At 42.0% G+C, this 13,626-nt stretch overlaps 1 non-coding gene across 1 annotated transcript; it reads left to right on the top strand.

Moving 5' to 3' along the window:
• The first annotated feature begins 13,198 nt into the window (after positions 1 to 13,198).
• Positions 13,199 to 13,305, top strand: LOC141650871 (small nucleolar RNA R71). The gene has a single exon (XR_012546882.1). It is a non-coding gene; the product is annotated as a small nucleolar RNA R71 (small nucleolar RNA).
• The last annotated feature ends 321 nt before the right edge of the window (positions 13,306 to 13,626 follow it).

Genomic DNA, 13,626 nt, shown 5'->3' on the forward strand with positions numbered 1-13,626 from the left:
TTATAGGCACCCATATCATATTTCTCCATGTTCGAAAATTCGTTGGTCCATTCCTTCAAGCGAGTCTCCAAAGTATTCATGATGAAGAATTTATTTTGAGAATTTTATGTAATAAGACGAAGAAGAGACGGAAGAATTGTGTGAATAAAAGCTCCATCGACGTTTCTATTTATACTAATTTCTGTTTCCAAAAATCTGCCAGAACAGAACAACGTGGGGACAGGCGCAGCACATGCTGCGCCTCTTCCTCAGCTCAACTTCCGTGATTTTCCGCGTTGGATCTTTCCTAATTCCATGACGAATAATTTCCTATTCCTACGGGTTATTGTTTTGGTAAATACGCGAAAATTACCATGTTTCAGGTTTCCTAATCCCGCGGGCATGCATTTCGAGGCGACACCGACATTTTTGTCATTTTACCACACTTGCGCATTTTCATTTTAGGAAATAATTTTCATTTTCACTTTAGGACATAATTTTCATTTTCTTAATTCATTTTAGGAAATAATTCTCATTTCGATTTACATTTATTTCATTTCTTCTAACTTATAGATTTCTATTTTTTTTCTTTTTTTAGGGGGTAACCCTCCCTACCGTCCGGTCATATCCGGCAAATTTTTGCAAATTTTTGCATTTTTTTGAGTCTTTCGTTTTGCGCTAATTAAAGCCATATATATGTATATACAAATGTATGTTTTGCGTGATTTCTATGTAAATTTCGGCGGCATGACGGCATAAACCGTCATCTACCAAACCTGTTCAAAGCTAACCTGCAGGCACAAGCAACGCAACCCAGCAGCAAAGGCACTCAGGCCATCGTATATACAACCAAAAAGAAAAATGTACAACAAACTGGGGGCTCGAGCCCCGAACAAAGTCCAACATGTGCAAAATACGGCCAAGAAACAAACAAAAACAGCACAAAACTACTGCCGGTCGCCCTCCAGCTCTGCAACCCTTGCCGCAAGAGCAGCAATCTTGGCGTCTCGAACCTCAAGCTCCCTCAACAAGCGAGCTGTCTCCTCCCGAGACTGGGTCAACTCTCGCTCCAGCTCGCGGTCACCCTGTAAACAACAAAATTGGCTCATGTCAATCGTTTCAAGAAAAATCGGAAAATCAAAATTCAAAAAAAGAACAGTCACAAGGTTCATACCTGACGGCCTCGACCACCGGTAAGTGCCTCGACGGCGGTAGCTCGCAGCCTGTTGGCCACCCTCCATAACGCCACGAACCGAGACGGCGCGACCTGCATTTTCAAAAAGATGTTCTCAATAATTGCACAAACTCAATCAAATGTGTTCTTACACAAAAAAACCACACAAAATTAGAGGTTTACCCTCTGAATCAGATGCTGCCAGTCGTCCATGCCAGCATCTGTCACAACCACGTCAAAGTCACGCAGCTCGGAGATCGTCGTCCTCCCGGTCGCGTCAGTGTACTCGAGGGTCTCGGGGTACTCTGGGGGCTCGATGCCCGCCACCTCAACCTCCTGCAAAACCAAATGTTTCTCATTAACCGATGATCTTTCATCATAGTTCTTAAAAAATCAAGTAAAGAGAAAGGGCAAAAAAAAAAATGCTCACCACTACCGGCCAGTACGCCAGCCTCCCGTAGAGGAACGCCGAGTAGTCCTCGCCAGGAAGAAGGAGGGCGTCACCACTAACGCCAGCCAAGTCCGCCTCTCTCTGCCTCAGAAGGCTCCCTGAACATCGTCCTAGGAGGATTGATGGGAACCGTCAACACATCCCGAGAGCACTAACGAGCCAAGCGCTCGCCCAAGTACCACACATGACCCATCGACGTCCTCAACAGCAGCCGGCTCGAGCTCCTAGGTCGAAGGACCTCAGCCACAAAAGGAGGCACGTCAGCGTACTCCGCCCAAGGCCTGGGCACCCACTGGGACAAAATAAACAAAGGAATCATTCTTATGATCAATTTAAAAGCAATATAGAAGCAAATGAATATAAGTGAGATGCTTACGCTATCTAGCTGAAGAGCGTTCACGTCCCGCCGGTAGACACCATGAGAAGAACACTTACTCTTCGTCCTTCACATCACCCAATCCCTCACCACGGGATAGGCCTTCTCTAGCGGCTCCGTCCTCTTGGGCGCGAGGCCGGAAAGTAGGAGTACACCCACGCCTGCGAGGCAAGATAGTCAATGACGATCTTTCTTAATTTGGTAAGGAAAGGAATTGATTTTGATCTAAATGAAGGTTCATACCTCCAAAAGTAGTCCAGGTCCGACAGCGCCAGGAGAAGTCCCCTTCTCCATCAACTCCGGACGAACCATGGCCTTCATGAAGCGGATGAGGACCGCAAAACCAGCAGTGACCCATTCCCAACGCCCTAGGGAGCTCAGGTCTGAAAGGAAGGGAAGAAGCTTCGTCGACAGCCTCTCGCCCTTGTCTCCGAGGTAAATCGAAGACAGAAACCACAAGAGCCACAAACGAGCCCTCTGCTCAGCTGTACAGGGAGGAGGAGCCGTCTCCCTCCCGTCAATCGTCACCAGCACCGGGATCTTTCCCGCAAAGTAGTCTCGAACGTAGGAGCTGGGCACCAAACCCGACACTGTGACAGCCCTCGGCGACAAGTTCCAGCCGATCAACCCCCTAGCCTCGGCCGAGTCCACCCTCATGGCAGTCTCCAGCCACTCCACAGCCTCAGTCCCACACGGCAGGCTAGAAATCATGCCGTAGTCCTCCAAAGTGACTTCCACCTCACCAAAAGGCATGTGAAACATGGAAGTCGTATCCCAGAATCGGTCCAAGAAAGCGCGGACCAGGCTAAGGTTAGCCCACAGCTTCCTCTTCGCGATACCCTTCCAGGCCTGCACCAAAGAACCGAACGCTCCGCGCTCGATCATGGCGCGCTCCTCCGCCGACAGCCGCTCGTAGTGCTCCATCGCTGTCGTGTAGCCCGAGAACGACCTGATGTTCCCGGCCTCCTATTATGATTTGAAACAAAAGTTATCTTTAGTTCTGAATGAAAATAGGGAGAGATATGAACAAATGAATGAAAGAAGATGGGTGATGAGTAGTGAATTCCTATTTACCAAACTCTTCACCGTCCTGTAGGACAGGTGACCCTCTACAGCCCACAGCAAGTGCCTACTCTCCCAGGTCTCAGCCCACGCAGGGAGCTCCTCTCAGCTGACGACCTCCTCGCCCAACGTTGGCCCGTCTCGGGGCCTCCTCTTCCTCGACAACCTCCTCCTCATGGACCTCGTCCCCAGCAGCCATCACCGCGGCGGTGAAGGCCTGCTCTAAAGCCTCCTCGACAGCAGCAACGTCTATCTCCATGGGAGTCCTCCCAGAAGTAGAAGCCTCGTCACCTGCATCATTAAAGCAAATTTAGGCCGCGTCACGTGACGACAAGCCTTAGTTAAGGGATTTTCGAGCCTTCGGAAGCCCTGAAATCGCTCTTTTCTCGCCATCTTTGGCCGTATTATCACAAACCTAATCACTCATGTGGTAATTTGGGTCAAGTCAAGCCTAATTTGAAGCCTAGTTTTGGGTTCGAGTCGAAATTTCGGCAGCATTTCGTTATAACGGCGATTATGCCCTAAGAAAAGTGTCCTGAAAAAGCTGTCACAAACCAAAATTCCGAGATGGTAGGAAGTTTACCCATCATCCAAGGATCCCAAATATCAAGTTTCATCGCAAATGGGCAATCCTAAGGCTATTTTCGAAGCAATTTACGGTTTAGCTGTGAAACCGTCTCAAATTTCACTCAAAGGCTCAAAACTCAACGAAAATTCGAGACAAATACATGGTTATGTTCCTTATATTACCAATTATCCATTTCTAATGTCAATTTCACAAGGCAAATGCATTTGGGGGAAAAGCCCCAAACTTTCGATCAATTGGGTCATAAACCCTAAAATTTTCGATCCAAAATTGGACAAATACCGAAGATTAATGCATGAATGAGACACATACCTCGATTAGTCATGATTAAAACAAGCTTTTGGATCAAACCTTGGCGGAAATGGTGAAGATTTGAGAGAGAAATGTATGAATTATGTTTCGAAATAATGAACACAACCCCTTCTGATTATCGCGTTTTTACGCAGGAAATACACTTTGGGGAATAGACGCAGCAGGCGCTGCGCCTCTTCCAAGAGACGCAGCTCTTGCTGCGCCTCTTCCTTGTGTTCCCTTCATACGAATTTTCAAAAATTCGTTATGAGTTTGTTATTTGTGGGCCCATCTTTGGTGCGCCTCTTCCCCGATGCTATTTTATCCTTTTGGTCCGTTTGACGATTTTCTTTCGTTCCGGCCCGCATTTTCCAAGCCAGCAGCAGACTGTTGCACGTTATTTATTGCTTCCCAGACCTTTGCTTGTCGCAACGAACATTCATTCCTTCACAGGTGTTTCGACACGCCTTCGTTATAACGAGAGTAAGCGGATATACTTTCCTTCTCAAGACATGGAGATCAACATTGTTTCCTCTCAGCAGTTCCCGCCTGTGTCCTACTATTCGCAATTATTTCTCGAAGACTACCCAAGCAGTCTTCTCTCAGCAGTTCCCGCCTGTGTCCTGCTATTCGCAATTATTTCTCAAAGACTACCCAAGCAGTCTCCTCTCGGCAGTTCCCGCCTGTGTCCTGCTACTCACCTTATTTAGCTCCCACGCTTGACATTAGCTCAATAGCTCCCATGCACCTCCGGAAACATCTCGAGAAGAAGTTTCAGGTATGGTTTCTTCTTATGGCTGGCGAGCCTCCTTACGTAGTCTAATGGACTTTAAACGACCCTCCCCGATAGTCGACAGACTCTAAAATGTTCCCGACGACAGGTCCTTGGCTCAGACCCCTTGAGCCGCCTCGCGTCGCCATAGTCGTCAGGTTGTAATCTTCGATTGACCCGATGGCTATACTTTGACTTTCGCCTTGTCCAAGCCTCGGTCAAAGTGGGGGCTCAGAGATACCTCATTTCGCACCTCTCGCAAACCACCGGTGATGATTGGGCGCATGTTTGCTACGCGGAACGATTTGTGACAGTTCGTAAGTTTATCGTCAAGTGATTGCTCAAACACTAATGTCTACCTCTTAGTTGTCATCTACGTGCCGATACGGTCGTTTTGACAGTAATTAGAGTACATTTTGAGTCCGGGCCAAAAACCGTCTTCATTTTCTGATAACCGTTAAATCCCGAGTCAGAATGTTCCAGAGTATTCCGGATATTTCTAGTCCATATTTTACAAATATTTCACAATCTTTATCCTTTGGTAAACAATTTCCCGTAATATTCACATAAAATATTAAGGAAAACCAAATTATTCCGTCCTACCATAACTTAAACACGTAAATCTTTCTTCCGCAGGAGGAAATCACTTTGGAACAGACGCAGCAGGTGCTGCGCCTCTTCCAAGAGACGCAGTGGCTGCTGCACCTCTTCCCAGGTCCTTTTCTGCGTAATTTTCGTATCTTTTTCATAACTTTCCGAGATTCACTTCCAAAGACTCTCCGAAACCCTAATTCCTTCACATGATTAGTATAAATAGGAGCCTTCGCTCCTCATATTTCTCACGCGAGTGTCCGCCCTTCTCTTCTCTCTTTGCATTCTAGACCTTTTTTCTTACTTTTTGGCGTCTACGTGCTTGAACATTCGACCACGTAAGCTCGGATCCTTCTGAGTACCAGCCTCGTTTGCATGACCGACCAATTTGACCAACTCCACATCAATCAACTTAATCAAATCTAATCGTTTTCCTCTCACGAGGGCACTTTCTTTACATTCGCGTCGAGCATCACTAATCGATATCTTAGTTCATCTCGTTTCGTCAACATGTAAGTCTGAGGGTGTATAATCTCTCTTTTATTATTGTTATTTACCTTTTGTATCACTAATGTAAGGTTTATGTCGAAAATACCAATTAAAACCAATTTCTAAAGCCTTGTTTAAAACCTCTTTTTACGGATTTCCAGTAGACAGACGTCGAGAAAAGACGCAGTAACTGCTGCGCCTCTTCGAAGGAGCGCAGTTCCTGCTGCGCCTCTTCGTGAGGCTGCCGCAGTTCCTGCTTCTTTTCTTCTTCCTCCGTCCTCTGTAATTCGTTGTTTTATTTGTTTTCGTTTGTTTCTTGTCAATTCTTTGTTGCAAAACCATCATAATTTCACATGTATATTAATTATCATCTTTAACACATTTTATTCCTCATAAATCCGACTTAAATCCCTTATAATCTCATATTTGCGGGTTTTCGTCATTAAACTCAATCCGGGTTGTAGGAATTCAATTTGTTCATATTGAGTTTCTGGAATTCGATCTTTGATATATTTTCATCTGTCTTTTGTCGTTTTCGTCATTAATTTGTCGTTAATCCATCTTGTTTAGCTTATTTCACTCACCCGTGTCACTAGTCAATCATTCTTTCATGTAAATAATCCGTCTTAAATCCATCTCATCCATGTTTATTGTTTTATGACCCTTAATCACATGTAATTAATCCACTAATCACTTTCATCCGAGTAAATAATTTAATCAATCATTAAATTTACCAATGAGTATTAACAATACACGATTCCGGCTTCACAGCCAGAATTCAGGTCAGGAACAGACGCAGCAACTGCTGCGCCTATTCCAAGAGACGCAGCTCTGCTGCGCCTGTTCCGGGTTGAATTCTGTCCCTGAGCTCCGTTTTTGCCTTGACTTAGTTATTTAGCTTACGTATAATTGACTATTAATCGTATTATCGCCTTCCGACTTGTTTGTTAATTCTTTTGATTCTTCTTTTATTCGTTTTCTCAAATTATCCGTTTTAAAGGTATTTTCGACATAAATCGCCTAATCCATTGTAATTATTGTAATTTTCATTTTTGTAATTTTCTTTTATTGTATTCATCATATTTCCTGTATCATTTGTATGTTTTCACATGTAATTGAGCATAAATCTCTACTTCGACCCTTATTGTATGATTAAATTACGTGTTAACCGACTTAGTCTAATTCTCACATGTTAGGATTAAAACTTGGATGTTGCATTGCATGCATATAATTGACGATATATCGAGTATAAATGATGTCCCTAATCATTAGTAGAGGCCGCCATCGAGGCGGGCGGGATTAGGTGTTCGATCAAAAGATCTTCCTAATACGTACCCTCACCCCTTACTCCAGATCTCCGTGAACACCCGTGTTCATTGGCATCCATGAGAGTCATTCTAGACATAGAATGCTAAGGGTAACGATTGCTTAGTGTTCATGTCTTTACTTTGTGTCTTGACATGACACGAGGTATTCGAACGGTTCCAATTTCCCATAAAAATTGGTGGCGACTCCAACAAAAATGCAAACGCTTGTTCTCTTCCTCCCAAGCGCCCCCGTGGGCCCCCCGCTGTCCACAACAAGACAAAAGAGTCTTCAAGCAAAGAAAGCCTCATTGGCTATGGTGGCAGCTAGCTCAAACTTGGAAGTACAACAAGAACAACCTCCTTTGGAAGCAACTAATTCTACTACTCCGGAAATTGCTCAACTTTCGAACTATCCGGAAAATCATTTCTATCCACCAAGTTTATTTGTGAAGATGACTTAGATAAGTTGGGTGTCTGATAGGCTTATCGCGTACCTATGCAAAGATAAAATTCCCTAAACACAAATTAATGTAGTAATAGGGGTCGAACCACAAGGAAACGGGAATTACTTCGTGAATTGCTATGGGTAGATTCTTATCAAGGTCGATTTCGATTTGGGTTGGTTTGATTGTTTGGTGATTAGTAACAATAATGATGTAAATTATATGATAAAAGAGAGTCTAAGGGGTTCGGGTCACACATGCAAGGGTAAATATACGATCATGATAAATGCGGTACTAATAACATTGTCAATTGCTTAGGCTTAAAGACACCCACCTTACGATATTAGTGTCAACCTTAGACCGAGTCCTAGAGAAACTCTCGTCCATGACTAGGCCGTCCTACTATACGTGCTTAGTCTAATTCAATTCCGTGCCTCTCGACTTATAGAACGAATAAACAAACTTAATCAATTGAATAGGGCCCTAAACAAAGATTAAACATTGTGGCACAAGCATGTGATAGAAGCAATATGATCAATATTATTATTAATCTATTTTATCATGTTATATACTTGATTTATGCATGGCTCCCCTAGCCCTTAGACTAGGAAATTTAGCTACTCATACTAAAATGTAAATTGTAAACTAAATTAAGAGAAATGGTGAACATAATTGTATGATTTATATAAACTAATTGATTTAACATGTGGAAGAATTAAACTAAAGTAATCTAACAAATTATTTAATTATAAACTATGTATAAACTGAAATAGAAATGTAGAGATATAAACTATAAGTAGAAATACCTTAAAAGTAGAGAACTTGTATGGAAGAACAATGTATAACCAAAAGCTTGAAATAACTTAGAACCAAATGTTTGAAGAACTACAAGATTAACTAATTTGTAAACTAATATGAAAACTATTGAGAGAAATATAATGCTTAAGGCTATGAAGAACTAAAATGAGACGTAAAAAATGGATGCCTAAAGCTTTGGAACACCTCTCCTATTTATAGGAGAGGAGAGCATAACGTAAAAGCCAAGAGGCATGCAACCCCGATCGGGGCCACCCCACCCCGATCGGGGTCGTGTGTTTCCAGCTCCTTTGCCTTAATTCTCCTCTTAATTGCTTGGAGAATCCTATGTTGGTGATTAATTGTGTGATTAATCACCCGGTTAAGACCTTAATTCTTGGCATCCTAGGTAGCTTGGAATCCTATCTTTTCCACCTTGACTTGGACTTGAACTTGGGCTTGACTTTGGTTTGTTGACAACAATTGTATTGCACACATTAGTCCATCAACTTCTTCATGAAAAACCCATGCAAACACTCCATGATAGCCCAATATTTGGTCTTGCTTAGCCATTGCACTCTAGTAGCTCATCTTGTAGTATTTTAGCTCCAAAAAGCTTAAGTATCCTACAAAACATGTGGAGACAAACAAATGCACTAGAATAACAAATATTAGCTCAACACACTATGATAAGTGCTAAATGACAAATAAAATGAAGCTAATATAGGGGATGAAAGTATATAAAATATGCACTTATCAAACTCCCCCAAGCTAAACCCTTGCTTGTCCCCAAGCAAGAAACCAAATCCCATCAATTGCAATATCCCAATGAGCTAAGCATAACGATTTAAAAACCCGAAACAACATGGGCAAGGAATAAAGCAAATCATGGTTGAGATTTACACGACGGCGTAGCATAGAAAACTTTGAATGAACCTTTAAGCTCTTGCATGATCTTTTGACTTATGGACTCTCACGGGACACTCAAACTCTTTTATATGTGAAAGGACAATTTTGTGAGTAAACACTCAACTATCCTCGACTTATGATAATGTGACCGCAATCTAATATGGTAAACATGTCAAATCTTAAGCCAAAACAATCAAATGCAAGCAAATAATGAAGCCAAAGGGTTAGACGAAGGCTTTATTGTGACATGGGAAATAAGGGGGAACAAAAGAATTATGGTATGTGGAGCTAAAGTTAAGCTAGCGACAACCATAAAAAGATGCCTAATCCAACCCAAATAACCCAAATAGAAATCAAATTGACAAATGACTTCTTACATTACTAATCATGAGAAATTCTCCATAAGATATTGATAAACACATGAGAACTCTTAATAACACAACCTCTTCTTCCTTTCTTCCAAATTACATCACTTTATTCTTTTTCATTTTTCTTCTTTTTTTCATTTTTTCTTTTTCTCTTTTTTTTTTCATTCTTTTCGGATTCTTTTTTTTTTTCTTTTCTTGCTTCAATTCTTTCTTTCATAACTCCGGAAAACAATGACATATCCGGCAAACCAATTTCACAATGATATAGATTTTAAAGATCATCCCAATTTTGAGCATCCCATCACCAAAAGAACTTAGCTACTAGCTTAACAAGGGTAGGCTATTTATATGTAGCTAGGGAAAAAGAACATGTGAAAGAGGCTAGAAAATGGGCTAATTTATCAAAGTGAAGGGCTTCAAAAATGCATAGCAAAATGAAAGTAATGTTTAAAGAGATGAATTAAAGACCATATTTGTGTGTTTTGATGTGACACACACCATAAGGAGACCTACCACTCACCTAAGTGAGACCAAATAAAGATGAAATGGCTTTTAAGGAGGTTCTACCTTATCGATTTTGTAGCTTGCCAAAAGTCAAGATCAAGCCTATTCGGTTCATTCTTCATCTCCCACCTACTATGTCAAGACATCCCCATGTAGCTAATATCCCAACATGAAAGATTAAATCATTAGCAACAAGCCATTATTAGGATAAGCAAAGAGGAAAGTAGGCAACAAGCAAGCATAAAGCAAAAAATTTCTCTCTAAAATTTTCAAAATTTCTACACTATATGCAACTATACTATATGCAAATGCAATATCTTCCCCCAAGCTAAACATCACATTGTCCTCAATGTGCCAACTATCCAAATCACCCAATCAAACCATAATAATGGCTCAAAGCACAAAACAGGAAGGACTAGAGGTTATGTTTAATGGGTTGCAAGATCTAAACTAATATGCAAAGCAATGAAAAAACTTACTCGACTTGCTAATCTCCCCCAAGCTAGCATGAATTCGGGGGGAGATGTAGATGTTTCTTTGTGACCAAAGTGAAAAATAGTGAAGAAAAATGGTAGAGAAAGAGAATGGAGGTACCATCGGGTTTATATAAGAATGATAAAACGATTCACTCTTTACCCGCATAAGGAAGAAAGGCCGAAATTTCACAGAACCACGACCCCGATCGGGGTTGACCTCCTCTTCAGGTTTTGCCTCTTTTCCGCGTTGATGTAATTTCCTTCTCTTTTTCGAAAACCACGTCCCCGAACGGGGTTGTTGCATGGGGAAGCGTGCCATATTCACTTCTAAACCTCATTTCTTCATTTTCACCTAAAAAAAATCACAAAAAGAAACATCATCAAGTCGAACATTTTATTACTAATCTACGAAAAACCATAAATTGCAGAAAATTAAAAACAAAAATAAATAAAAGCAATAAAAGGCTTGGGTTGCCTCCCAAGAAGCGCTGGTTTAACGTCCCGCACGACGTAAGAAGCTAATTGATTCAAGTTTTGTTCTTGAGCTTGCCACCAACCAAACTCCATGTCATAGCTCCTTTAGCATTCCGCAACCATTTGAATTTTTTCAAATAAAATTTCCCTTTCTTCTTTTTGACACTCTTAGCATTAGTGCCCTTAGCATCGTCACCTACAAAACAAACAACACCCATATCTTCCTCCAACGAATCCATTAGTAAGGATTCAAGCGTAGTAGAGGCATAAGAAGAGTCCACAGTGCTAAATAAATAACAAGACTCTTGTAACATTGGGCTTCTAATGGTGTTGTTTTTGCTAAAAGAAACCCGGTCATCACCTACTTCCAACGTCAACTTCCCATTTTTCACATCAATTAACGCACACGCGGTGCGTAAAAATGGCCTACCCAATATAATTGGGGTTTGTGAATCCTCGGCCATGTCAAGTATGAGGAAGTCAACGGGTATGAAAAACTTGCCAACTTTGACGGGTACGTCTTCTAAGACACCTAAAGGTCGCTTTAAAGAACGGTCCGCCATTTGCAATGTTGTACTTGTGCATTTTAAAGCACCCATGTTAAGTTTTTCATAAAGAGAGTAAGGCATGACACTTACACTAGCACCTAGGTCGCAAAGGGCCTTATCAATGGTATATGTGCCTATAGTGCAAGGAATAGAATAGCTACCGGGGTCCTTAAGTTTCGGGGGAGACTTGTTTTGTAAGAGTGCACTACACTCTTCGGTGAAAGCAATGGTCTCAACCTCATTGAAGGATCACTTCTTTGAGAGAATTTCCTTCATAAACTTTGCGTAGGAGGGGACTTGGGTAAGCAATTATAAAAATGGGACGGTGACTTGTAAATTCTTACACATTTCCAAAAATTTAGCAAACTTACCTTCCTCCTTGTGCTTTGCTAGACGATGAGGAAATGGTAATTGAACAACTTCTTTGGGAGGAGCATCCTCCACATCTTCCACTATCTCTTTCTCATTCTCCTTGGGAGCATCCACTTTCTTTGAAATGACATCACTCTCCTTAGCATTAGGAGAGATTTCCTCAATAGCCACCTCATCACTTTCTTTTGGCATAGGAGACCCAACATCTTTGGCATCAAGCTTGCTCTTCCTCTTTAGCATCAACAATCGATGAGGAAATGGCACACGATCTTTAACAATAGGCTCTTCACTAGCCTTCTTTTTGTCATTTCCCCCAAGCTTAGCCTTTTTAACAACCACCTCTTCATCCAAAGTTATGGATGGCCCATCATAGCTTGAATCACTTCTCAAGGAAATAGAATTAGCGGTTTCATGTGGTTGCTCACCTTGGGGAGGTAGTTGACCATTCTTCCTTTGAGAATTAGAAGCAGCTAGTTGAGCCACTTGTTGTTCCAACAACTTGACCGCGACACTATGAGCTTGATCGTTCTTTTGAATTTGAGCCAATAATTCCCTTTGCATTTGGATGATCATGCCCTCGAGCTTACCAACTCCTTGATTGTTTTGTTGGGCATTTTGTGGTGGATTTTGTTGGTAATTGTTTTGTGGGGGCCTTTGTTGGTTGTGATAACCCGGTGGAGGGATATACTTTTGTTGATGAGGGACATAGGCATTTTGTTGTAGTGGAGGTTGTGGATTAAGCACATTTTTGCTATTGTAAGACAAGTTCGGATGGAATTTTGAATTCGGGTTATAGGTGTTGGAAAATGTACCCGGTGGATATGAACTTTGTCTTAGAGCTTGAAAAGCATTTACCTCTTCCATAGGAGCTTGGCAATGAGCGGCATAATGACCCGCACCTCCACATCCATCACAAACGATGATTTGGCTCGTTGAAGACACAACATTGAGTTGTTGAATGGAATCCTTAGTATCTCTCTCCGCCAATTGTTGTTGGATCAAGGCAATTTGTGCTAGCAAAACGGAGTTGTTAAAGGATTCTTCTTTACCTTTGGATGGCACAACTCGGGAATTGACATATTGGGCATCATGGATCGCCATAGATTCGATCGTGGAATGAGCAAGATCGGTGTCAATTTGATCAAACCGCCCATTGTTGGCGGAATCAAGAATCCTTCGGGACTCGGCACAACATCCATTGTAGAATGTTATTGCTAGAAACCAATCATCTAGCCCATGATGTGGGCATTGCCTTTGAAGCTCTTTGTACCTCTCCTAAGCTTCATATAAGCTCTCAAGAGCTTGTTGACGGAATCCGGTGATTTGGCTCCTCAAAGTTTGAGTTTTCTCCGGTGGAAAAAACTTTTGGTAAAAAGCAAGAGCCAATGTCTCCCAATTAGTGATTCCCAAGGTGGTGCGGTCAAGGCTATTGATCCAAAGCTTGGCCTTGTCCTTCAAAGAGAAAGGGAAAAGTATTTCCCTTATTTGGGCTTGGGTGACGCCCGTTTGACGGATCATGGAGCAATAGTCACAAAAGTTTTGGACATGCAAATTGGGATCTTCCAAAGGACTTCCTCCAAATTGCTTTCTCTCCACAAGGCTAATGAAAGCCGGTTTGATCTCGAATTCCGGCGCGGTGATTTGAGTGGTTGTGATTCC

Source organism: Silene latifolia, chromosome 3, assembly GCF_048544455.1.
Source record: "Silene latifolia isolate original U9 population chromosome 3, ASM4854445v1, whole genome shotgun sequence".
Classification (NCBI taxonomy): Eukaryota; Viridiplantae; Streptophyta; class Magnoliopsida; order Caryophyllales; family Caryophyllaceae; genus Silene; species Silene latifolia.